The sequence below is a fragment of the Macaca nemestrina genome, chromosome 6 (assembly GCF_043159975.1).
Source record: "Macaca nemestrina isolate mMacNem1 chromosome 6, mMacNem.hap1, whole genome shotgun sequence".
Classification (NCBI taxonomy): domain Eukaryota; kingdom Metazoa; phylum Chordata; class Mammalia; order Primates; family Cercopithecidae; genus Macaca; species Macaca nemestrina.
Genome location: NC_092130.1, coordinates 83,520,445 through 83,545,910, shown reverse-complemented (window position 1 = coordinate 83,545,910; position 25,466 = coordinate 83,520,445). Strand labels below are relative to the sequence as shown.

Here is a 25,466-nt window from a genome sequence, read left to right as displayed (position 1 = left end):
ACTGATCTTAGCACAGAGTACCTAGCAAATACAATGTCAAAGTCCAGCTCTAAAGGTATCTGTTTTCCAAATAAAGAAGCAGAGAGTATAATGAGATAGTTTGCTATAATAGGCCACAGCCTATCCATATATATTCTCTCTTTTCATTATTGTATTAACTTTTTATTTTTATTTATTTATTTATTTATTTATTTTTGAGGTGGAGTCTCACTCTGTCGCCCAGGCTGGAGTGCAGTGGCGAGATCGCGGCTCCCTGCAAGCTCCGCCTCCCGAGTTCATGCCATTCTCCTGTCTCAGTCTCCTGAGTAGCTGGGACTACAGGCGCCTGCCACCATGCCCGGCTAATCTTTTTGTTTGTTTGTTTGTTTGTTTGTATTTTTAATAGTAATGGGGCGTCACTGTGTTAGTCAGGATGTTCTCGATCTCATGATCTGCCCGCTTCGGCCTCCCAAAGTGCTGGGATTACAGGCGTTAGCCACCACACCAGGGCTGTAGTAACTTTCTAAAGATGGTTATTATCTACATTGACGAGAAAATTGAGGTTCAAGGAAGTGAAATGACTTGTGATAGAGAAACCTCTAAAACATCCTTAGCCATGCAGGGTTTTATTTTCTTTAAACCCTATTGATTTCCTAAGTTTGAAGAAAAAGTTTGTGCTTGCGACACTTCTTCAATATTTGGGTTCCCGTTTTCTGTTAATTTTATTTATAAATTTGTGCCTACTGTCACGGCAGTAAGTCCAGACTCATTTAGAAACACTTAGATATTGTCATTTCCTTGTGCTCCTTTAATAAACTTAAACATAACTAGTGAGTCAAGAGACAGCCTGCACTTGGTTTCCTTATGTCAGGTCTTAATACATAGTTGTGAAAGGAATATGTACATAGTTGTGAAATATGTACATAGTTGTGAAAGGAATATGTACGTAGTGAAAGGAAACTTAGCACATAGTTTCCTTTGGCAGGTCTTAGTACATAGTTGTGAAAGAGAAAGTAGTAATTGTTGAGGAGAAAGGAAGATGGAGGCTGATTTCCAGGTGATGAAGTTGTCACAGGAGGATCCCTGTGGACTGGTGGAAAAGAATGGAGGCTGTTTGTCAAAGAGGCTGACAGCCCTACTCCTTCCTAGGGGTTCAAGTTTATAGTAATAGAAGTAACTACACACAGTTGTAAATTCTTCCCTATAAAATTCTTGTACTTCAGCTGCACTCCTAAGAAAAATGCTATCATCCTTATGGGGAGCTAAAACTTCACCTTTAATTTATTAGGATAAATCTGTTTATGCTTCACAAGTAGAAAGAAAGTGTCAAAGAGCTCCCTCCAACAATTTCTGACATTTATCTCATTTTCCTCCATATTTCTTTTTTTATTATTTCTTCTTCCTCTATTAGGCTCAAATGTTCTTTTTTGTCTTCTATATTTTATAAATGGAATTTTAGTTTCATTTCATCTAATTCATTATGCCTCAATTTTAATCTTGTACTGATTAAAATCTTTATTAATATTCTTGGAAGAGATTTTTTCCAAGAGTCTCTTGAGTAATATGAACCTTTAAAGTCATAAATAGATGCTATTTCTGAGTGGCTAAAACATAGGTTTGGCATAACACCAAGTTTGATTAATGGCCTAATTTTGACACTTGCTCTACACCCTGGCTCTTGCCACTAACTAGCCATGTGACCTTCGGCAAGTTATTGCAACTCTCTGTGCCTTCTCTCTAACATGGTAATGGTAATAATACATAACTTTTTGAGCACTTAAGACTTAAGAATGTACATCTCTTAGAAGAATGCTTGGTACATAGTAAATTGCTCTAAAATGTTTGTTGTTATTACTGTTAACAATAAGACTTTATGCAAGTTCCCCAAACTTTCTAAGATTCTAGTTTTTCATCTAAAAATTGGAATAAAAGTACTTTCTTCATAGGTGTGTTGTATTTTCTAACTGATATAATCTATGTAAAGCAAGATTTTCAGCAAACATACTCATGTAGAGCATTCCCTGTGGTAAGTGATGCATTTCTTATACAAATTCCAAACCTTGACCTCATCTCCAAAGTTCTTCAACTCCACCTCATCTCATTAACTTTCCTCCACATTAATCCCTGGGACCTTGTCAATACCTGAAAGAGAGAGATCCTTATAGTTTTAGATGACAGCATTCCCACATTGACCACAGCTTTCTCTGTCCTGTCATTGCTCTGTTTGCTAAATTTAATTGTCAGTCTTCCTGCCCTCACATCTAAGCAACCAAGTTTTCTTTTTCTTTTTTTTTTTTTAATTATACTTTAAGTTCTGGGATACATGTGCAGAACGTACAGGTTTGTTATGTAGGTATACACCATGGCATGGTGGTTTCTAAGTCAGCAAGTTTTCATGGAATGGGCCATACAATGGCAAACACTGGTGCCACCAAGAGGTCATAATTTCTGACTAATTGGAAGATGGGGCATGTGCAGGCAAGAAGACAGTCATTTCCTCTCCTCTAAGCTCTTGGTCTGGGGCTATAAGTTAACCCAAGGAAATACAGGCTACCATTTCTCATACTCCCAACCCCATACTGCAGGAGCTCTATTCCAGGAAGATATGGCAGAGAAGAATGGTCTTTCTTCTCCCACTCAGCTCCAACTGCTAGGTGGGAAGCTCTATTCCCAGTGGCCACTCTCCTGTCCACTGCCCACTTATACAATGGGATATCATTCTGGGTTCCTGCTCCCAGCTCCAGTGCAGTGATAGTGGTACAGAGGTTCTGCCTAGGGGTAAAGGTAAGCCATAAGGGTTAAGAGCACTGCACTTCTTCCATATGGTTCTAAATTTATTTGGAACAGAGTGAATAATTCTACACCTATAAATGTTGTTGAAAACAATAGTAATATTGGTGGGGAGCAATTGTAAGACAGGTATCTCTGGCACAAGCAAGCAAGGTGACAGAGAAATTGAATAGAAAGAACCAAAAAAGGAACAACCAAAAAGAGTCCTCCTCAGATCACTGTGAAATCTGCATACATGTGCTCGGCTGCACCCACTGAGGAGCAATCAGAGCAAAACCTGGGGAAGACGTGAAAACATTCCCTAAGCCACACACTGAAACACTTTAGATTTAATAATACAAATGTATTAAAGTAAACTTATGAAAAAACATATAACATGCACAAGATAGCTATAAACTAGTGTAAATAGTGATAGTAATATCAGACAATAAAGACTTAAGACAAAAAAAAATTACTAGAGATTTTATAGTCAATTCATCAGGAAGTTATAACAATTATAAACGTATATGCACCTCACCACAGAACCCTCAAATACATGAAGCAAATAAATAAAAGAATTTAAGGAAAAAATAGACAAATCAACACTAATAATGTGGGAGAAATCAATGCCCCACTTTCAATAAGGATGAGAACAACTAGACAGAAGATCAACCATAAAATAGAAGGCTTGAACAACAGTATAAACCAAATAGACTAACAAACATTTATAGAACATTCTACTCAACAGTAGCAGAATGCATATTCTATTCAAGGGCATATAAAATATTTTCCAGGGTAGACAGTATGTTAGGCCTTAAAACAAATTTGATAAATTTAAAAGCAATGAAATCATGTAAAGTAGTTGGAATGGAATTAGAATGCAATGGAATTAGAAACCAATAATGGAAGAATTTTGGAAAAATAATAAATATGTGAAAATTAAACATTACACTGTTAAATAAACAATAGATCAAAGAAGAAACCAGAAGGGAAATTTAAAAATAATTTCAATGAGTGAAAATGGAAACACACCCCACCAACACTATGAAATATAACTAAGGCAGTGCTCAGAGAAAAATTTATAGCTGTAAACACCTATATTTAAAAAGAATGTTATCTCAAATCAATAACCTAATTTTTCACAATAAGAAACTAGAAAAAGGAGAGCTTATTGAACCCAAATCAAGAAAAAGAAGAAAATTTTAACACTGGCATGGAACTAAACGAGCTAGAGTATTTTTTAAAAGTTTAGAAAACCAACAAACCAAAAGCTGATATTTTGAAAAGATAAAGTTGATAGATCTTGAGCTAAATTGATTAAGAATAAAGGAGAGCTGGTTGAAATTACTAAAATCAGAAATGAAAAAGGGGACATCATTATAGAACTTACAGAAACAAAATGTATTATAAAGAAATACTATGAACAATTTCATGCCAGCAAATTAGGTAATTAAATCAAAATGAACTAATTTCTAGAAAGACACAAAATACTGAAACACACTCAAGAAGAAACAGAAATTCTAACCAGGTCTCTAACAAGTAGAGAGATTAAATCAGTCATTAAAAATCTCACAAAGAAAAGACCAGGGCCAGATGGCTTCACTGGTGAAATCTACCAAACATTCAAAGAAAAAAAATAATTATACTTCACAAACTCTTCCAGGAAATAGAAGAGGAGGGATCCCTTTCCAAATTGTTTTATGATGCCAATATTACTCTGATACCAAAACCAAAAAGATATCACAATTATAGATGCAAAAATTTCTAACAAAATACTAAAAAACAGTGTTGCCTTAATATTTTAAAATAAATTAGCATAGCACGCCATATAATCATCTCAAGAGATGCAGAAAAAGCATATCCAAATCCAAAACCTATTTACAATAAAAACAATAAAAAGAAGGTAGCTTTCTCAATATGATAAAGAGCACCTACAAAAGCCCCACAACTGACATCTTTGTTAGTAGTAAAGTCTAGATACTTTATCTCAGTATCAAGAACAATACAGGGTATCACTGTTTTTGTTTTTTTAAAAATAAGTTCTGGGATACATGTGCAGAACGTGCAGGTTTGTTATATAGGTATACATGTGTCATGGTGGTTTGCTGCACCCATCATCTGGTCATCTACATTAGATATTTCCCCTAATGCTATCCCTCCCCTAGCCCTCCACCCCCTGACAGGTCCCAGTGTGTGATGTTCCCCTCCCTGTGTCAATGTGTTCTCATTGTTCAACCCCCACTTATGAGTGAGAACATGCAGTGTTTGGTTTTCTGTTCCTGTTAGTTTACTGAGAATGATGGTTTCCAGCTGCATCCATGTTCCTGCAAAGGATATGAATTCATCCTTTTTATGGCTGCATAGTATTCCATGGTGCATATGTGCCACATTTTCTTTATCCAGTCTACTTTTAATATTGTACTAGAGGTTCTGGCCATGGCAATTATACAAGAAAAGAAATACAAGGCTCCCAAATTAGAACGAAAAAAATACTATCTTCATTTGTAGATGAAATGGTCTTGTATGTAGAAAATTTGGGGGAGCACACACAGACACACACACACACACACACACACATCCCCTATTAGAACTGAAAAAAATGAGTTCAGCATGATAGCAGGATACAAGAGCAATACGTAAAAATCAATTGTATTTCTACACACTTTCGGTAAACATTTTAAGAATGAAATTAAGAAAGCAATTCCAGTTACAATAGCATCAAAAACTAATGTAGTTATACACATAACAAAATATGTTAAGAACTAATACACTGAAGGCTACAAAACATTGTTGAAACAGATTAGTCATTCTTATAACTAAAAAGATGTTCTATGATCAAAACTTAATATTGTTAAGCTATTAGTACTGTCCAAATTGATCAACAGATTTAATGCAACCATTATTGAAATGCAGCTTTTTTTTTTCAAAAATTGACAAACTAATCTCAAAATTATATGGAACTCAAGTGACCCAGAAGAGCCGAAACAAAGTTTGAAAAAAAGAGAACACAATTGGAGGAGTAACATTTCCTGATTTCAAAACTTGCTACAAAACTACACTAATCAAGACACTGTGAAAATGACATAAGGATAAACACACAAATCAATGGAATCGAAGTTAGAGTCCAAAAACAAACTCTTACATTTATGGCCAGCTGATTTTTGATAAGGATACCACGAAAATTCAATGAGGAAAAAAATAGTCTTTTTTAACAAATGGCGATGAGATAATCGGATATTCACTAGTGAAAGAATAAAGTTGGACCTCTACTTTCCACTATACACAAAAATTAACCCAAGGTGGATCAAAGACCTTACTGTTATAGCTAAAATACGAGAAAACATAGGTGTAAATTCTTATGACTTTGTGTTATGTAATGATTTCTTAGATGTAATACCAAAAGCACAAGCAACAACAAAAAAAATAGATAAATGAAATTACATCAACATTAAAATTTTTGTGGTGCAAAAGATGCCATCAAGAAAATGAGAACATAACTCTACAGAATGGGAGAAAATATCTACTAATAATATATCTGATAATGGATTTGTACTCAGAATGTGTTTTTAAAGGTCTTTAAAATTCAATAATGAAAAGACAAACTTATTTTAAAACAGGCAAAAGATTTCAACAGACATTTCTCCAAAGGTACACAAATGGCCAATGAGCACATGAAGATACTCAACATCAGTAGTTACCAGAGACATGCAAATCAAAATCATAATAAAATATAACTTCACATCCACTAGGACGACTACAATTAAAAAGACAGACAATAACAAGTGTTAATTAGGATATGGAGAAATTGGAATTCTTGTTACATTATAGAAGTAATGAAAAATAATGCAACTACTTTGGAAAACAGTAATTCCTCAAAACATTAACCACATGTCTAATAAACATTAAGCATATCATATGATCCAACAATTCCACTCCTAAGTATATACCCAAGATAAATGAAAATGTACATGTATACAAAAACTTGTATACAAATATTCATAACATAGCAACATTGTTTATAATAAATAAAAAGTGGAAACAACCTAAATTTCTATCAACTGGTTTTTATTGAAATAAGTCAAAAACTTTATTGACCTATAACCTGATTAGAATATGCCAGATGAGAATCAATTGTACAGAAATCTGTACAAATTTTTTTACATGGAAGATTTACATCTGTAGCATATAGTTTTTATCCATCTGAAAAAAAAGTCTACATCCACTGTCAATACAGAATGGTTGACAATTTTGTCTTTTAACCATCAGAGCACAATTCAACTGTTCAGTGGACAAACGAAATGTGGAAATGGTATATCCATACAATGGAATAGTATTCACTAATAAAAAGGAATGAAGTGCTGATATGTACTGCGGTGTAATTGGACCTCGAAAACCTTACATTAAGTCAAAGAAGCCATACACAAAAGGCCACATGTTTTAGGATTCCACTTATATGAAATGTCTAGAATAGACAAAATAATAAAGACAGAAAGTAGATTAGCATTTGTTTAGGACTCTGGATGAGGGGAAAGGGATTGACTGCTAAAGGGTATGGGATTTCTTTTAAGATGTTGAAAATGTTATAAAATTAGATTGTTGTGATGGTTGCACAACCCTTTGAATACATTAAAAACACCGAATTGTACACTTTAAATTGGCAAATTGCATATGAATTATATTTCAATTAAACTATTTTTTAAAAGAAAATTATGTAATAGCCAACCCAACAAATGCATAGAAATTACAATTCCATTACATAATAATTGAGCAGTTTTGAACAAAAAACGGAGTCTAGGCTCATCAACAAATATTTCTTAGTAAATGCTTTGAGAGGGGGTTGTATTTTTTAAGCCCTCCTCACTCCCCATTAAGACAAATGTCCATGCAGACTCCTATTCATTTTCTATAATTGCCATAAATTACTACAAACGTAGTGGTCTAAAACATAAACTTATTATCATACAGCCTGCAGATCAGAAGTCTGTAGGCTGGAATCAAGATTGTAGGCAAAGCTGCATTCCTGTCTGAGGCCTCTAGGGTAAAGACTGCTTCCATGATTTTACAGCTTCTGAAGACGACCTACACTCCTTGGCTCAAGATTCCCTTCCTTCATTAAAAAAAATTTTTTTTCAGTAGCTTTTGGGGTACAAGTGGTTTTTGTTACATGGATAAATTGTGTAGTGATGAAGTCTGAGATTTTAGAGCACCTGGCACTTCAGTAGTGTACATTGTATCCAATATGTAGTTTTTTTATCCCTTGTCCCCCATTCTCACTATCCCACTGCTGAGTTTCTGTAGTTCATTATATCATTCTGTATGTCTTTGTGTACCCATAGCTTAACTCCCACTTATAAGTGAGAATATACAATATTTGGTTTTCTATTCCTTGGTTACTTCACTTAGAATAATGGCCTCCAGCTCCATTTAAGTGGCTGCAAAAGTATTACTTTATTCTTTTTCATGGCTGAGTAGTATTCCAGGGTGTATATATACCATATTTGCTTTATCTATTCATTGGTCAATGAGCACTTAGGTTGGTTCCAAATATCTGAAATTGTGAATTGTGCTGCCAAAAACATACACATGCAGGTGTCTTTTTGATATTACTTATTTTCCTTTAGGTGGTTACCCAGCAGTGGGGCTGCTGGATCAAATGGTAGATCTACTTTTAGTTCTTTAAATTTTCATACTGTTTTCCATAGAGGTTGTACTAATTTACATTCCAATCAGCAGTGTATAAGCATTTCCTTTCCACCACATCCATGCCAACAAGTATTGTTTTTTGACTTTTTAATAATGGTCATGCTTGTAGTAGTCAGGAGGTACCTCATTGTGGTTTTAGTTTACATTTCCGTGATGATTAGTGATGGTGAGTATCTTTTCATGTTTTTTGGCCGTTTGTATTTTCAAAAACGTCTATTCATGTCATTTGCCCAGTTTTTGACAGGATTATTTGGGTTTTTTTCTTGCTGATTTGAGTGCCTTATAGATTCTGGATATTAGTCCTTTGTTGGATGCACAGTTTGCAAAAATATTTTCTCCCACTCTGTGGGTTGTCTGTTTACTCTGATGATTATTTCTTTTTCTGAACAGATTCTTTAATTTAATTATGTCCCATTTATTTATTTTTGGTTTTGTTGCATTTGAATTTGTGGTCTTAGTCATAAATTATTTGCCTAGGCCAATGGCCAGTCCACTTTCCCCACTTCTATTCAACATAGATAATACTGAAGGTCCCAGCCACAGCAATCAGGGAAGAGGAAAAAATAAAGGGCATTTAAATTGGAAAAGAGGAAGTCCAACAGTCACTGCTCACTGATGATATGATTGTATACCTGGAGAGCCCTAAAGACTCCTCCAAAAGACTCCTAGATTTGATAAACACATTCAGTAAAGTCTCAGGCTACAAAATCAAGATACACAAATTCATAGCACTGCTATATGCCAACAATAACCAAGCAAAGAATCAAATCAAGAATTTAATCCCTTTTACAATAGCTAAAGAAAAAAAAAACGACCTAGGAATATAGGTGATCAAGGAGATGAAAGAGCTCTACGAGGAGAACTACAAAACACTGCTAAAAGAAATCAGAGATTAAACAAACAAATCGAAACACATCCCATGATCATGAACTAGAAGAATCAATATCACAAAAATGACCATATTGCCCAAAGCAATCTTCAGATTCTATGCAATTCCTATCAAAATACTAACATCATTTTTCACAGAAATAAAAAAAAAATCCTAAAATTCATATGGAATCAAAAAAGAGCCTGCATAGCCAAAGAAACACTAAGCAAAAAGAACAAAACTGGAGACATCACACTATCAGACTTCAAATTATACTACAAGGCTATAGTTACCAAAACAACACGGTACCAGTATGTAACAGTAGACAAATAGACCAATGGAACAGAATAGAGAACCAAGTAGACAAATAGACCAATGGAACAGAATACAGAACCAAGAAATAAAGCCAAATACTTAGAACCAACTGATCTTCAACAAAGCACACAAAAACATAAATTGGGGGAAAGACACCCTATTTAATAAATGGTGCTAGGAAAACTGGCTAGCCACATGTAGAAGAATAAAACTAGATCCCTATCTCTCACCTTATACAAAAATCAACTCAAGGTAGGACAAAGACTTAAATTGAAGACCAAAAACCCTGAAACCGCTAGAAGATAACCTAGGGAAAACTCTTCTGGGCATTGGCCATCCTGCATTTTTAAAGCCAGCCATGTAGAATCTCTCTGACTCTCCTTTCATCATCACATGGTCACTAACCACAGGCAGGAAAAGTTCTCTGCTTCTAAGGATTTGTGTGATTAGATTAGATACTCCAGAGTAATCCTCCTATCCCAAGGTCCTTAATTTAACTGCATATGGAAAGTTCTTTTTGCCATGTATCTTAACAGATTCACAGATTATAAGGATCAGGATATGGTCATCTTTGTAGGGGACTATTATCTTGCCTACCGTATTGCCAATTGCAGCTCTGTGTTTTTGGAAATTATTTGACTGAGCTCCAAAATTTTGGAATAACTTCATAAATGCAATTGACTATCAAAAGGCTTTGCATGAAATATGAAAAGGAAGAGCTTAAAAGAGCATGTTGGAGCCAAATAGTTGTCTCTGAGTACTTCACTTAAAAGAGTTAATCAGGCCAGGCCTGGTGGCTCACACCTGCAATCCCAGCACTTTGGGAGGCCGAGGTGGGTGGACCACCTGAGGTCAGGAGTTTGAGACCAGTCTGGCCAACATGGTTAAACCCTGTCTCTACTAAAAATACAAAAAGAAAAAAAGAAAAATTAGCTTGGCATGGTGGCAGGCACCTGTAATCCCAGCTACTGAGGAAGCTGAGGCAGGAGAATCACTTGAACCTGGGAGGTGGAGTTTAAAACAAGCCAAGATTGTGCCATTGCACTCCAGTCTGGGCAACAAGAATGAAACTCAATCTCAAAAAAATAAAAATTAAAAATAAGTTAATCAAACATTCTCTTAGGAGTTAATTGAAAACTCCACTCCAGGTTGGTACAAAACACTATAAAATCATTGATATGGTTTGGCTCTGAATTCCCACCCAAATCTCATGTTGAATTGTAAGTGTTGGAGGTGGGGCCTGGTGGGGGGTGATGAGATCACCGGAAGTGGATTTTCCCTTTGCAGTTATTATCATAGTGGGTAAGCTCTAACAAGATCTGATTGTTTAAAATTGTCTAACACTTCTCCCTTCACTCTATCCCTCTCCTGCTACTATGCGAAGACATACTTGTTTCCTCTTTGACCTTCCACCATGATTGTAAGTTTTCTGAGGCCTTCCAGTCATGTTCCTGTCTAGTCTGCAGAACTGTGAGTCAATGAAACCTCTTTTCTTCATAAATTACCCAGTCTCAAGTAGTTCTTTAAAGCAGTGAAGAACAGACTATTATTTTATTAAATGACTTTATTATGTATTTATAAGTACTTCTAGGATAATTCTAGGATAAGACTAGTTCAATCATCTTATCGTAGAATTGGTCTGTGAATTTGCAGGAATTCCCAGGGCACAAATAACCCAAAACAGGCTTCTGGAACTAGATGTGATATAATGCAATGACTTAAAATTTTCTTCTTACTTGAACACGGAAATTATGGCTGATTTTTCCCATGAGTACAGTTGACAATGATTAGTTATTCCTACATCAGTGCCCTTCATGTGTCATCTGAGTCTTCTTGTGAGTGAGGCATCTATCTGATAAAATTTTATTGACCCCTAAATTGTGTTCTTTACATTTTAGCATTTTTGTTGCACATGTTGGATCTAGGAAGTAGCCAAGGACACTAAAAACACAATGTAAGGAAAGAGCTCCGTAAATAGTAACAATAGAATTACTTTGCATTATTTTTGGAGATTATTCTTTTTTCAACACACTTCAGTCATTTTTGATCAACATTTCCTCACATTATGTAAAGGAATGAAACATAATTGCCCGGCGCGGTGGCTCAAGCCTGTAATCCCAGCACTTTGGGAGGCCGAGACGGGCGGATCACGAGGTCAGGAGATCAAGACCATCCTGGCTAACACGGTGAAACCCCGTCTCTACTAAAAAATACAAAAAACTAGCCGGGCGAGGTGGCGGGCGCCTGTAGTCCCAGCTACACGGGAGGCTGAGGCAGGAGAATGGCGTGAACCCGGGAGGCGGAGCTTGCAGTGAGCCGAGATCCCGCCACTGCACTCCAGCCCGGGCGACAGACCGAGACTCCGTCTCACAAAAAAAAAAAAAAAAAAAAAAAAAAGAAACATAACTTCATAAAAGAAAAGTTAGAAATTCACAAAACAATTGCTTTTAAAAAGATCTAGAGTATGATGTTTAGTAGACATACACGGCCATTCTCTTTCCATCAGCAATTTTCTTCCTCCATAGCCAAGGCTTGAACATTTCATCTCTGCTCCCCTTTATTCCATGATTATAACTTTTCATCATTTATTGTAATTCAGTGCCATTCTTGGTAAGCAAACATAGACGTCCTAAAAAGTTCACAAACACTGTAAATTACTGCTTGATTGGTTGAGTGCATTAACGTTCTACTTTACATTCACTCTATTTTCCATTAAAATGAAATAAAGCAAACTTGTACCCTGTCATAGAACACCTACTCTGTAAGTAAAAGCTAGGAAATGGCAATGAGCAAGGCATAGTTAGTTAGTGGATATAAGATGATTAGAGCAGAGATTTCATATAAAAGATAGAGGCAATAATGTTCTAAAGGGAAATTTAGGACTTATTATAAAGAGTCTTGCTTGCCAGGGTCAGAAATATGAGTGTATTTTGTAATCAGTGGTTCATTAGAATTACCTTTTTGAGATCTTAATAAATATGAATATGGGCAGGGCTGATAATTAGATAGTATTTAGGACCATTCTGGTTTTTGCAGCCATAATCCATGATTGGTCAGGAAAGCGGTTTTGATTGGTTAGTGTTTCTGTCATATCACCGGTAAAATTCTTTGGATATCACCCCTCAATGTCTGGGTCCTATGTCCAGAGAGTCTTCTTCATGTGTCTAGATGAGGCTTGGGCACAGGATTCTCTACAATCTCCCCAGGTGGTACTAATGCAAAGTGAGGAAAGGGAAGCACTATTAGAGAAGAACAAAAGCTCATAAAGGCTTTCCAGTATAAGTAACAGGATAAATATGTCATTTCAAAGAAATAATTAATCTGGAATATATTGAAGGCATGAAAAATTGAGATAGGAAAGTTATTCATTAATTAATTCAACAAGTAATTATTATGTGTATTTCTGGGCATTGAACTACAGTGCCAGTCCAGTTGAAGAGATGGAAAAGGAAGTGCCAGAAGGAAAAATGGACTTTGCAGATATCAAGATGATCAAACAGACAATACTATCCGACCAAATGGATACGGAGTCAGGAAAGGAGGGGAGTCAAAGGCGACTCTGAAGTTCCTAATGAACGTGAGGAATAGTGTTAAGAAAATTAAAAGACGGAGACAATTTCAGGGACATGATGAATTCAGTTAAAAATACATCCAACTTGAAGTATAGGTAGGTTATCCAAGAAGAAATGTCTAGTAGGCTTTTGGAGAAGAGCTGGTTAGAATTTTGAAGGCTAAAGTAAATATTATAGCACCGTCTATGCAGAAATAGTGAAAGCACTACAGTGACTGAGATGAAATCTGAGGCATTATATAGAAAATACAGTGGAGGACTGAGTACTAAGATTTATTAAAGGAGTGAAGGAAGACACAGGAGGAGAACCTAGATAGGGTAGAGTCAGGAACATTAAAAGAGATTTTCACATATTGAGAAAAGTCAGCAAAAATTCAATTGAAGAGACCATTGTCTATTCCTACAAGGAGTCTCAGATCTATTTCAAAATGCATAGGGTTGCATCAGAAGTCAAGCAGCCGCATGTGATCTATACTTAATATTAAATATACAAATATAGTCACCAAAGGTTAGTTTTTATTATATAACCTGGCTGGTATGAAAACTGTACTGACTATACTTCTGTTCTTCTTGGATAAATATGCACTGAGAAATTGGCAAGTTAGTCAAATAAATATTGGATGACAAATAAAATTTGGATAAATTTAATAAAAATTTGGCATAATTGGCATAAACTATGAACAGCCAGGAAATAAGAGTACACACCAAATATCAAAATTGAAGAAATAACAACACTGTTGTTTAACAAGGACTAAGAGCCTACCACATGTCCAAAATGCTAAGTTTCAGATGGGAAGAGTTTTTTAGTAGCCATTACTTACAGAAATTGGGGAACAATCTACTTGCCAAGGGACTTTTTAACTCCACCTAGATGAACAAATCTGGAGACTTAACCACTCTGGATAATCCTTTTTCTCACTATAATCCACAGTGTGGTAGATATAGGTGCACCGGACACACAGAATCCCACTATGAGTTAAGACAGATTAGTGCCAGAAGATAGAGGTTTGAGCACTTGTTCTGACTTAATTCATTGTGAAATTATTTGTGTCCAGTTTCCTCACTTGCAAATATATTTTAAATATGTGAAACAAATTGTAAAATATTTTAGAGGAAGAACCATTTTTTTTTCAGCTTCAGCCCATCAAAATCTACCTTGGCTTTGGTAGTCAGTTTTAGTTTCTTATTCATGATATTTCCAGACTTTTATTGATCTTTTCTTAAACCTCTTGTTTTTAGTTACTGTGACTGACTATTGCAGACAGGATTGAAGGAGAGGACATTAATTGACTTTATTAAAGTCTATTCAATAGAATTTATTGAGTACTTACTTTAAGCTCAGCTCCACACAAAATATAAGATAAGTCTCTGCTCTTGTCCTTGATAAACTAACCATCTACTTGGGGGAAATAAGACTAATATGCAAGAAAATATTAATTTGCAACACAAATTAGTATATAATTAAGGACCAAAAAGTGGCAGATCAATCGGAGATATAGTTCATGAAAACATGAGTAAGTCCAAAGCATTTGAGAAAGGCATCAGAGAGAATTCTATCTTGTCTTTGAAAGATCGAGTAGGTTTTGAATAGATAGAAGGAAAGGCATACGATAAAAGGAGAACTAAATAAGCAAATGTATAGAGGCTGGAAAGTTCTAGGAGAATTCTGAGGAGACCCTTCTTCTGGAAGGACAATCTAGTCTTTCTGCTTCAGTGATTTTCATTCTAGCTAGCTTTCTGGTTTCTGACTACTTCCATTTCTAACCTTGCAAAGAATTTTAAGTAGACAGAAAACCATGAGTAGAAAGAGAAAGGAAGGAACATAATGCACTGTAGTACAGTGGGACATCCCTTACTCAAGTATTTATACGTGCTTATTCTCACTAAGTGCTAGGCCAGTTTAAGAACATTCACATATTAACTTAGTTAATCTTCATAAGAGCCATGTAATAGAGGCAATGTTCTATCTGCATTTTGCAAGGAGAAGACAAAGGCACACAGAGGTTAAGTGACTTGTGCAAGGTGATAGAGCTTGGAAAACAATGGAGGTAGAGTTTGAGCCCAGATGATCTGGCTTTAGAGCCCTGACTCTCATGCAGAACTGGATGTGTAGGATTGGTTATTTTAGAGAGGGCTTTGAAATACAAATGTAGAAGTTGATATTTTACTCTAAGAGCAGATGGAAATCCTTGAAGGTTTTGACATTTGAATAACCATGATAAAATTCCCCTGGCATGGGTGTGTAGGATTTACTAGTGGGGAAACTGTTACATATTATTTTTCTCTCCTTCTAAATTGCAATTCCAAGTGTGCTATGTAGTTGACAGACATGGATCTGACCCACAATTCTAGCTTAACTGAGGTGCTCTGGCTTTAGAATGGTAGTTGTCTCCTTGTGCCAATGTTTTAAGTTAAACCATGGAAACATAAAGCAAGTGCAAGGTGGTGATTGTTCTAGTTTACTTTTTTCTGTGTGGCTTAAAACACCCACACTAAAGCTACTTCTAGGGGAATCTTGCTGTTTGCCTGCCTGCCTGCCCTCTTCTCGGCTTACACAAAGCCTTATTTTTTCCCCAGCTGCCATTGCCTTTTCAAGCTGAGCATGAATGCCACACATTCATGAGGCAATGTGGACAACTGATCAGAAAAGGTCCTGGTGCTTCCAATTAAAAATTGTTCAATAGCGTAAAAATTCAGGCACTCTAAGACTAAAATCAAATCCCTGGTGGGTTGTTGATAGACTTGTTATTAAAGGTTTGCCAAGGCTTAATAAGACTGATAACAAGAAACTGCAAATCTCTTCAAACTATTCTGTAAACATTTGGATAGGGCTGAAATTAAGAATACGAAGAATATGCATTCACTGATCTGTTTTTCTTAGCTGGCTTTCATGTTACAAAATCAGCAACATATGTCGGCAGATCCAATTGACCTTCAAGCTGGAGTTTGAATATCTTAGGTGTATGTCACCTCATCTCTGGCTTTGATCTGCTGTAAGAAAGAGAAATATAATTATTAACACATTGTTCTGTGCAGCTGACAGAGCATCTGGTATTTTAGAAATGCTTTTAAGATGCCTAAATTGATTTGAAAGTTGGTTGTAAGGGAGCTTGGAAAAGATGCAACATCTTTACAGCATTAGTAATTAAGAGAAATCAGAAGTAGGTTTTATCTGCATTAAGTTGTAGCTGAAAGTGAAATACCTGAGGATAATTAAGAAAAAATAATTTTTAAAATGATAGCAATAAGTCTCCCCATGAATGATTAGTCAACTCTCTTCCTGCTATAGACAGCTTAATTACATTTGCTTATTGCAGCATCACCATCCACCTGACTATGGTGACTGAATTTCCATCATGGACTATTATGTTTGAGTTTCCATTATAAACAGTAATTTTTTTAGGCTTAGAATTTCAGTCATTTCATGTTGATTCAGATTTTAAGTTGGCATATGAGCTGTTCATCCAGCTGCCATTAGGAAAAAAAAGAACATTTTAAGTCTTTCAAGACAGTAATGAATAAAAAATAAAGGTGTACAATTTTCATGTTTCTTTCCTCAATCTCTAGTTTAAAAGAAGTGTGCAAAAGAGTTAGTCTAAAAATGTTTCAATACTGGTTTTATCCAAATGAATGAAAAGTATCTCTATTCATTCGAATGAAGAACACTGTCAAAACAAATATTTGAAAGGAGATAGGAAGTGTAAGGCCCTTTCAAAAAAGAAGACAAAACACCTCTAAATACAGTAAGAAATGCTAGTTATGATTTATTTTCCAAAATAGGAATAGTTCCCAATATAATCCTCATATTATTAATCATTTCCTTGGGTAACTTTGCATTCATTTCTAGAAATTTTAGGAGTAAATTTCAAAAATTCCCACCAAATTGAAAATACTGGACTCTCATATATGTTTCATTACTTATGTAATCTTCTTTTTCATTGGTAATGTATTTGAGGCACATTTCTGATCTGGTTATTCTTAAGAACTACTTATTTTCTATTATGAAAGCAATGTCACTATCACAGTACTGTTGATCTTGCCGAATTTATACATTTGTGGCTGAGAAGGAACTCTACAGTTGGTCAACTGTTTGTTGTATATTCATTTATTATCCAAATGATGACATATACGAGGTAATCACTTGATTGTTCTACTACCATTGCCTGCCTTCCTTTGTGTGACTGATTAAAAAAAAAAAAAAACAAAGTAATAGTCAAAGTGATTTTCTTCTTTCAAGAAAACTTTAGTATGTAAACTTGTGAAGATTTTTAAAACTGGAAAATCCTCTGGTGGTGACTTAGGTACTCTACATTTTTATGCTGTGAATATATATATCACTTAAAATATACCACTTTCAACACGGGAATATTATTAGTCTCATGAAGGCAAACAGCACTCAACAATAATCCTTGAACTATAAAATTTAATAGTCCAAAAACTGAAAAAAATTATGTGAAACTAAGGAGTAAATTCTGGTTCAAAATATAACTCTCAGGAAATGTGAAGTATAGCTTTTGAGAACTCAAAAGATGAACATCAAGCTAATCTGAAAACGTTTGTTGCATTCTGTAATATCAAATGAATTGATACATATTCACTAAAAATTCCCCAAATAAAAAAATCAGTTAATCTTTGGAGGGAGAAATTTTTCACCTACTTACCTACCCACCCACCCCACTCTTGTTATTTACGCACACATACACACAAATAAGGGTAGTGAAAAAGGATCAGATCAAAATTATGTGAACTAACCCATACATAATCAGTGATCATCTATACTCAATCTTTGTGAAGCAGATGTTTGGAGCGAATGAGAGGAGGTGAGTGGAGGTTGACTGGGCTCTGTAAAAGTCACAATTTTAAAACTCATTAAATAAGGCTCAGAATACCGTACAAGACTGGTATATATTGCAAATGTTCTTTGGTACTCTTGTCCTATGTGATAGCAAATAGCTATGCTTCTCATAGACCATGACTATCTCTTTCATTCAACCACATTCATTGAGCACTTATTCTTTTTAAAAGACCAGATATGTACAGATGTATAAAAGAGGCTCCTTACCCTCATGTCACTTGGAATCCAAAAACTGGTTGGGATGAAAGGAGAGGTTTTTCAAAGGTAAAATTCCCCTGACACTTACAGGTAGAGGTTCTTTAACTTGAATGATATATAATTCATAGTTTCTCCCATGGGTAAAAAAATAAACAGCAAATAAGGAACAACTTTTTGAAATATTGTGGCACCTTTATCACTCTTAAATATGTGATCATTCTAGAATAATCTGATACAGAGGTGGAAATTAAGCTTGCTGATATTTGGCTAAAAGAATTGCCTGAATGAGGGCGGGGAAGGCAAAGGAAACGATAAATCTGATGAAAAAGTAATAGACTGTATTTTTCAACCAAATGTAAATCATTTATCTGTAACACACTTTTTTCGAGTAAACCACCTAATTAGCATGAATAATTAGAAACAGAATTTGCATATTTTCTTTCAAAGAACAAATTGTGGCTTACCTTCTTGATATCCCAACAAAGTATATCTAACCTGACTGTTAAAATATTATGAAGATTTCTATAAATAAAAGCATTTATTAAGGTCAGATTTTCAAAGTCAAAATAAAGTGACTGTCTAGTGTGTTTGAGGATATTTGGAGGGGTCTATTTGTCTCCCTAAAATTCAATTCAGTATAAACTTGCTAAGAATGTTAGACTCATAAAATATAAAAAAATGCTAAAATCATTCTTACCTTACAATTATTTGCCAGGTTTATACAGATGACTTCCTCAACTTTCCTTTGACACCAGTTTTTCATAAATATAGTGATCATCTTCTAATTCCAGTATCACATGAGTTGTTCTCTTTGCACACATCACATTTCAATATGAAAATTCAACTGTTTATTAAAGAAAGAGCAACCAAGCCAGGTGCAGTGGCTCACACCTGTAATCCCAGCACTTTGGGAGGCTGAGGTGGGTGGATACCTGAGATCAGGAGTTCAAGACCAGACTGACCAACATGGTGAAACCGTGTCTCTATTAAAAATACAAAAATTAGCTGGGTGTGGTGGTGCACACCCATAATCCCAGCTACTCGGGAGGTTGAGACAGGAGAATTGCTTGAAACTGGGAAGCGAAGGTAGATGTGAGCAGGGATTACACCACTGCATTCCTGCCTGGGTGAAAGATTGAGACTCTTTCAAAAAGAAAAGAAAAGAAAAGAAAAGAAAAGAAAAGAAAAGAAAAGAAAAGATAGAAAGAAAGAAAGAAAGAAAGAAAGAAAGAAAGAAAGAAAGAAAGAAAGAAAGAAAGAAAGAAAGAAAGAGTGGGCAAGCAAATTTCAGAAAGTCATTTTAAAATAAATGATTGACCCCCCACCACACACACTACATTAATATTTGGTATATGTTATATTGCTTGAAAGAAGATAATATGGTATTTTTTATTTTCCCTCTATTTTAATGACAGTTTCTTTCTGCTCTCTTTAGGGAAGAGAAATACTCAGGTTCTTTCTCTACAGAAGATACCTAAATGGTAAGTGTGGTACTGAACTGATAAACTGAAGTTGCTAAAGTGGTTAGTAAATGAAAGGAAGGAGAAGCAAAGGAAAGTCTTAGCCTCCAACTCTGTTTCATGCTAAACTAGCATACTCACCTATCAGCACACCAGATATAAGCCAAATCTTTGAGGAGAGATATAATTCCCTTCATGATCTCAGATGAGGAAGCTGAGATTCAAAAAGGTCAAAATCTGGCCAAAGACACAAGGCTAAAAGGAGGATTAAAACCCTGGATAAACCTTGACTAGAATCTACCAAACCACAGTCTGAAGGAGTGATTCTGAATCAGAGTTTGGATATTGAAGTTTAATAACCAACATAAAAAGATGCAATTTTGGTTTGAATAAAGACATTTGGCTGAAGACAACAAACAAGCAAGGGTCTGCTCAAGAATCTTTGCAGTTAATTTCTAGAGGAAAAAAAAAAAAAAACAACAACAGGGTCTATACTTACTTTGCCATTCATGGTTTTCCCATCTCTGCCATACATCAACTGCAAATTTAGGAATGGTTTTGAAGGCTACATCAAAGTAGTCTTAATTTTTTTTTTTTTTTTTTTTTTGAGACGGAGTCTCACGCTGTTGCCCAGGCTGGAGTGCAGTGGCGCGATCTCGGCTCACTGCAAGCTCCGCCTCCTGGGTTCAGGCCATTCTCCTGCCTCAGCCTCCTGAGTAGCTAGGACTACAGGCGCCCGCCACCGCGCCCGGCTAATTTTTTGTATTTTTAGTAGAGACGGGGTTTCACTGTGGTCTCGATCTCCTGACCTTGTGATCCGCCCGCCTCGGCCTCCCAAAGTACTGGGATTACAGGCTTGAGCCAAGTAGTCTTAATTTAAAGATAGATTGATTGGTCTGGCTCCTTGGCTTATTTACAGGGTTCTACTGTTATCTGATGAAGTAAGGTTCACTGAAGACTTGTGAAAAAATGAACTGCTTTTACAGTGCTAATCCCTTATCTCCCCTTTCTCCACCCCAAATCCAAAGGTTTCTTTGGGTCTGTCTCCATTTTGTAGCCTATATATACCTGAACCATAAACTCCCACCAGTTCTATCTCTGGGAACCAACATCAACAAGGAAGTATCACTAGATTGTCTAGAAAATTCTGTAGAAAAAGAGGTCCAGAGAAAGGAGCTGACTAGGTCTTTCATAAAACATTCTAGGGAGGATGATAAATGACAGACGTATACTTGGGATCAAGGTTAGAGTTATCTAGGTGACTTAGAGACTTTGGGTTTTATTTAATGACGGAAAACATCAACATTCCCCAAGAGGAGAGGCATTTATTTTAAGTGTTATGCAGGTGTATTTTGCAAAATTCCCCTCTCTATAGTGCAACTATGATATGCATATTTAAATAACAGGCTATTAACCTTTTAAAATTGTGTGGTCCTTTTACATATATATAGGTGAAGAAATTACAAAGTTACAAATAATATTATCATGTATCTGTCGAGTTTATGTGGGCTTCCCTCAAAGAAGGAACGATTCTATTTATTAACCTAGAATCAATCCCCTTCTTTCTACTCAGTGCTTGTGGTAATGCCCACTGATGAATGTCATAGCTGGCATCTTAGATAAAATGTTCTTTCTGAACAACACCCAAATATGCCTAAAATTGCAGATGACAGTTGTAAGCTTTTTTGCCTGCTTATCTGTCTGCCTTCGATATGACCCTAAATTAGGCATCAGAAGGTATAGAGTTTAATACAGATTCCGGGCACAATATACCTTCTCACAATTAGTTGAAAGTGCTGTTTTGTAATTAAAGGGTGAAGTGGGGCATGATGAACATATGGAAAAAGAGACCCTTAATAAGTGATGGAGCCTTCAAAAGAAATTGCTAATTAGTATGCATTTGATGTGCACTATACCAATTTTAAGACTTTGCCTTGAATAAATTGCTATGTTGGGTGTTCGAAGGAGTGGTGAGATTAGCATTTACAAAGGGGGCAATTTTCTGTCTTCTTGACTCTGTTAAATGGAGGAAATAACTTCCAAGACTGGAGCAGTAGTTAGCCCATCAATCATTCTCACAGCTGGAAACTGGGGATCCCAAATGCAGAGATCAGTTAATCCGTCAGCTAATAAGTTCATAGTGGCACCATATGGCGCAGGGCCACTCCACACTGGGACAAGGACAGAACTGTTTACACAGGCATGCTGCTTTCTCAGGTAGCTCCCTGCTGACAGAACCCTTTGTTCTGAAGGATCAATTTACTTTGCACAGTAAATTGACTGAATTGATCAGTTCAGAGCATATAATTGTTGGCTAATCCTGTGGAATCATGTCCCATCCATGTGAGAGGGACAAAAGGGTGCTGCTCATGGCCTGGTCTGGGGCTCCATCCTGGGGCTATTCTCATCGGATAGTCTGGACACTGATTAAAGGACCAGTGGACAGTAGATATGTTGTCAGTATTGACTTCAAACGCCAAAGGGAAGAGAAACCTTGCAATGCCCAGAAGGGTTTTCTGGGTGTCTTTACTCAACTGGTATCATGACTTAACTTGGAATAGAAACAGTCAGTCAAGGCAATTTAGGTGCAAATTCTTTTCAAATACATGCCTGGAAGAATGAAAAGTACTGCTCCATCTCCAAATCTAACAAGTTATTCCACTCATGCTTATTTCTAAACTTACTTTCTATTTCTTTTCAAAAAAAGGCAAAGAAGACAAAAAAAGTTTAAGAGATATGTTCAGAAAAGTGTGGAAACTGCAATTTAAGTGAGAAACACATTTCTTAAGCATTGTGCAAAAGTGGCTGAGGTATCCACTGTCATGCCTGCATATGGGGTATGGGAAAAAGCATCAGGGCTTTTGAGAGCAAATTAGAGCAAAATCTTCTCATCCCTGCACATTAGTGTGAACCCTCGTGCTTTGTTCTACAGATGTGTTTGATCTGATTTTGTTTTTTCCTTCTCACATAAAAAATAAAAGAAGAATATATAAAATGAAAAAAATCCACCAATAGAGATAAATGTTGGACATAGTTCCCTTCAACTAAAGGTTTTCTTCAAAAGTTAGTGTCAATAGAATCATTTCACATCAATGGCTTGAAAAGAGAATTGTATTCAATAGGAACTGCAGCCATTTGGAGTTGCCGAGAGGACATTTGCCTATTAAATGTCTGAACAGTAATGAACTTTATACAACTACCCCAAGAGTTTCACCAATTAGACAGTTACTAATTTCTTCACTTATTTTACTGAGAATAAATGTCTGAGATCAGTGTCATGAGGAGAAATTGCAGCAAGTTTTTGGTTTGACAGAATTTGGAATATTAGTGATTATCCCAGTTTTTCTCTTTTCTATAAAGAGATATGTGCTTGATGATATTTAAGACAATAGAGAGGGACATACAATTGATATGTTTTATCATAAAAATCTAAAATTAATAATTTAAAAAATCAATATATTTTCCCATATTTTTATGTGTCTTAATTTTTTTCCTCTCATGGAATTTTTAATTTCCCTATTACTGTATACACAGTATGCAGGATTCCATAGCATTAAAAAGCAGCAAAACCAATAAGCATTTGTGTATTTTATTTTAGGAACTACCATAACGAGAATGAGATAAAATATAAATAATTCTGTAGAAATACTTTTAAGTTAAGCTTGGGAAATTAAAAAAAAAAAAAGCAGAAAAGTAAATTCTATAACGAAAACATCATAAGTGGAATCTAATGTGAAAGCAGGCACTTTGCCAAACAACCCTTTTTAGGGAGCAAAAGCTCTTTGTAATTTTTTGGTACAATTTTCCCCTTCAAATGTTATCAAATTGGATTCTCTTGCTCCATAGATAGCATATGAGGCAAGCTTTGACTCTTTCTGAAACATTCATTTGCCAGCTTTCCCTTTGTTTAAGTAAAATTCACTCAAGTGCATATCCTAAAGTCGACATGAGTTCCCACACTCTAAATCACCAAGATCGAATCCATTTCCTTGCTCTGTTCTGAATCTGGCCAAATCTTCACATCCCTACTATCTCAGCGTTTACTATACTGCAGAGGTAATATCAAAGTTCTTGCATTCTAAACTAAAAGACAGAACTCATAGCCATTGAAACATATGTATTTTGCGTGTTCATGGTATACTACATAATTGGAATTGAGTAAAATTTCATATGTTTAATAATTTTTAACTTCATGACTTTTTCAATATAAGTAGTTGGTTTGAAGAGATTGTACATTACATCTCACCAAAATATAGTCAAGAAGTTTTTACCCATTTCTTTATTTTACATGTACTCATATTCTTCCTATTATAGATACTCTATGATAGTTACACTCAAAATATTTGGGATTTTTCATCAATCAGAAAGTAATGTACCTCACTGTTAGTGTCAATATATTCCAACTTTCAAGACTAATTTAAATTCATTATCCCAAAATCTTTACATAAAATCTTCACATAAAATCTTCAACATGTGTAACCTTTTTATTTTTTAAATTTGCAAAAAATTAGGACCCAAGGAAAAATATATGCTTTCTTCTCTCCTTTGTTACTGCTGACCTTCTCCTCCCTGGGCCTTTCTCAGCAAAGACAAAAAGAAACTTCTCTCCTGTCTCATTATTCAATGTCCCTTTGCAGACTCTATCTCTTAAATGCATCATTAGATGTGTTTTTTTTCTTCTGTAGTCTCAGACTAAATAAATGCCTATTCAAGTGCTTTAGAAATTTGCTGTTTTTCAGAACTAGTTTTGGGTACATGAGTTGGTCAGTAGAGTTCTTCATAGACTAAGACAAGGCAAAGGTCAAGACCTAGGGTGATTCCTCTTTGCTATTGCAGCAATTTCTTTATCAATTAGCCTAAAAGTTTACTCTCAAGTTCATAATATTTCCCTCTCCTATTTTATCTCCTAAGCAATAATTCCTATTTATCATATTATATATTTTCCTTGTTTTCTTTATTGTTCCCTTTCCCCTAAACATAAGCCCATGAGGTTAGAGATCATTGTTTTGTCCATTTCTGTTTACCGGTATCTTGAATAGCACCTAGCACATAATAGGCCCTCAGAAACAGAATTTGAGATCCTTGCACAAAATACATATGCAAAAAGGGAACCAAATATACTAATTTCTACCAAAGAAGGTGAATTATTTTAAATATTATTTCAAGACTTTTTACATATTTGTTTTGTATTGAATCTGTAAATGTTTATTTTTCAGATTGTGAATTATCTGTGACTTTTAGGCATTGCTGTGGGTAAAAATGGAAACAGAAATAGTAAGAAAAAGTGAAATTCTCCCTTTTTTTAACTTGTTTTATGTCTTAATTAAAGATTTGATATAATATGGATATTAAAGGACAACAATAGGATTGGAGAATATTCATGCATTTAACTTTATCCATATAATAGTATTTATCTCTCACTGTGAATTGTTAGGGAATTCATACTTTGTTTGAGATAAAAAGTTTAAGGTTTTAAATGTCCAATTTCTAAAAGGAACCATGAAACACATTTATTATGCATATAATTTGTACAATTACATTTGACAGATTACACAAGATCACTTTTCTCTAAAAGTTGTGTTCTAGCCTGTGGTGTGCTGCAGCCAGCTCTTACCAGTTCATGAGAGCTGATTTTGTGCATCTGTTCCAAAATCCACATTTAGTGGCATCAAATGAGTAGCTTGAAAATGGCTGTAGTGGAAGTATCACAAAAATTGGTAAATGCTGCAATTCAGGGTTGTTAAACTT

At 35.4% G+C, this 25,466-nt stretch overlaps 1 long non-coding RNA gene across 1 annotated transcript in view; it reads left to right on the top strand.

Annotated features, from left to right (window-relative positions):
• LOC139363593 (uncharacterized) overlaps positions 1–25,466 on the top strand; it is an 80,717-nt gene that overhangs the window by 29,159 nt on the left and 26,092 nt on the right. Inside the window, exon 3 of the long non-coding RNA XR_011624259.1 lies at positions 19,694–19,739. This is a non-coding gene — a long non-coding RNA (uncharacterized lncRNA). The remainder of the gene's footprint in view (positions 1–19,693; positions 19,740–25,466) is intronic.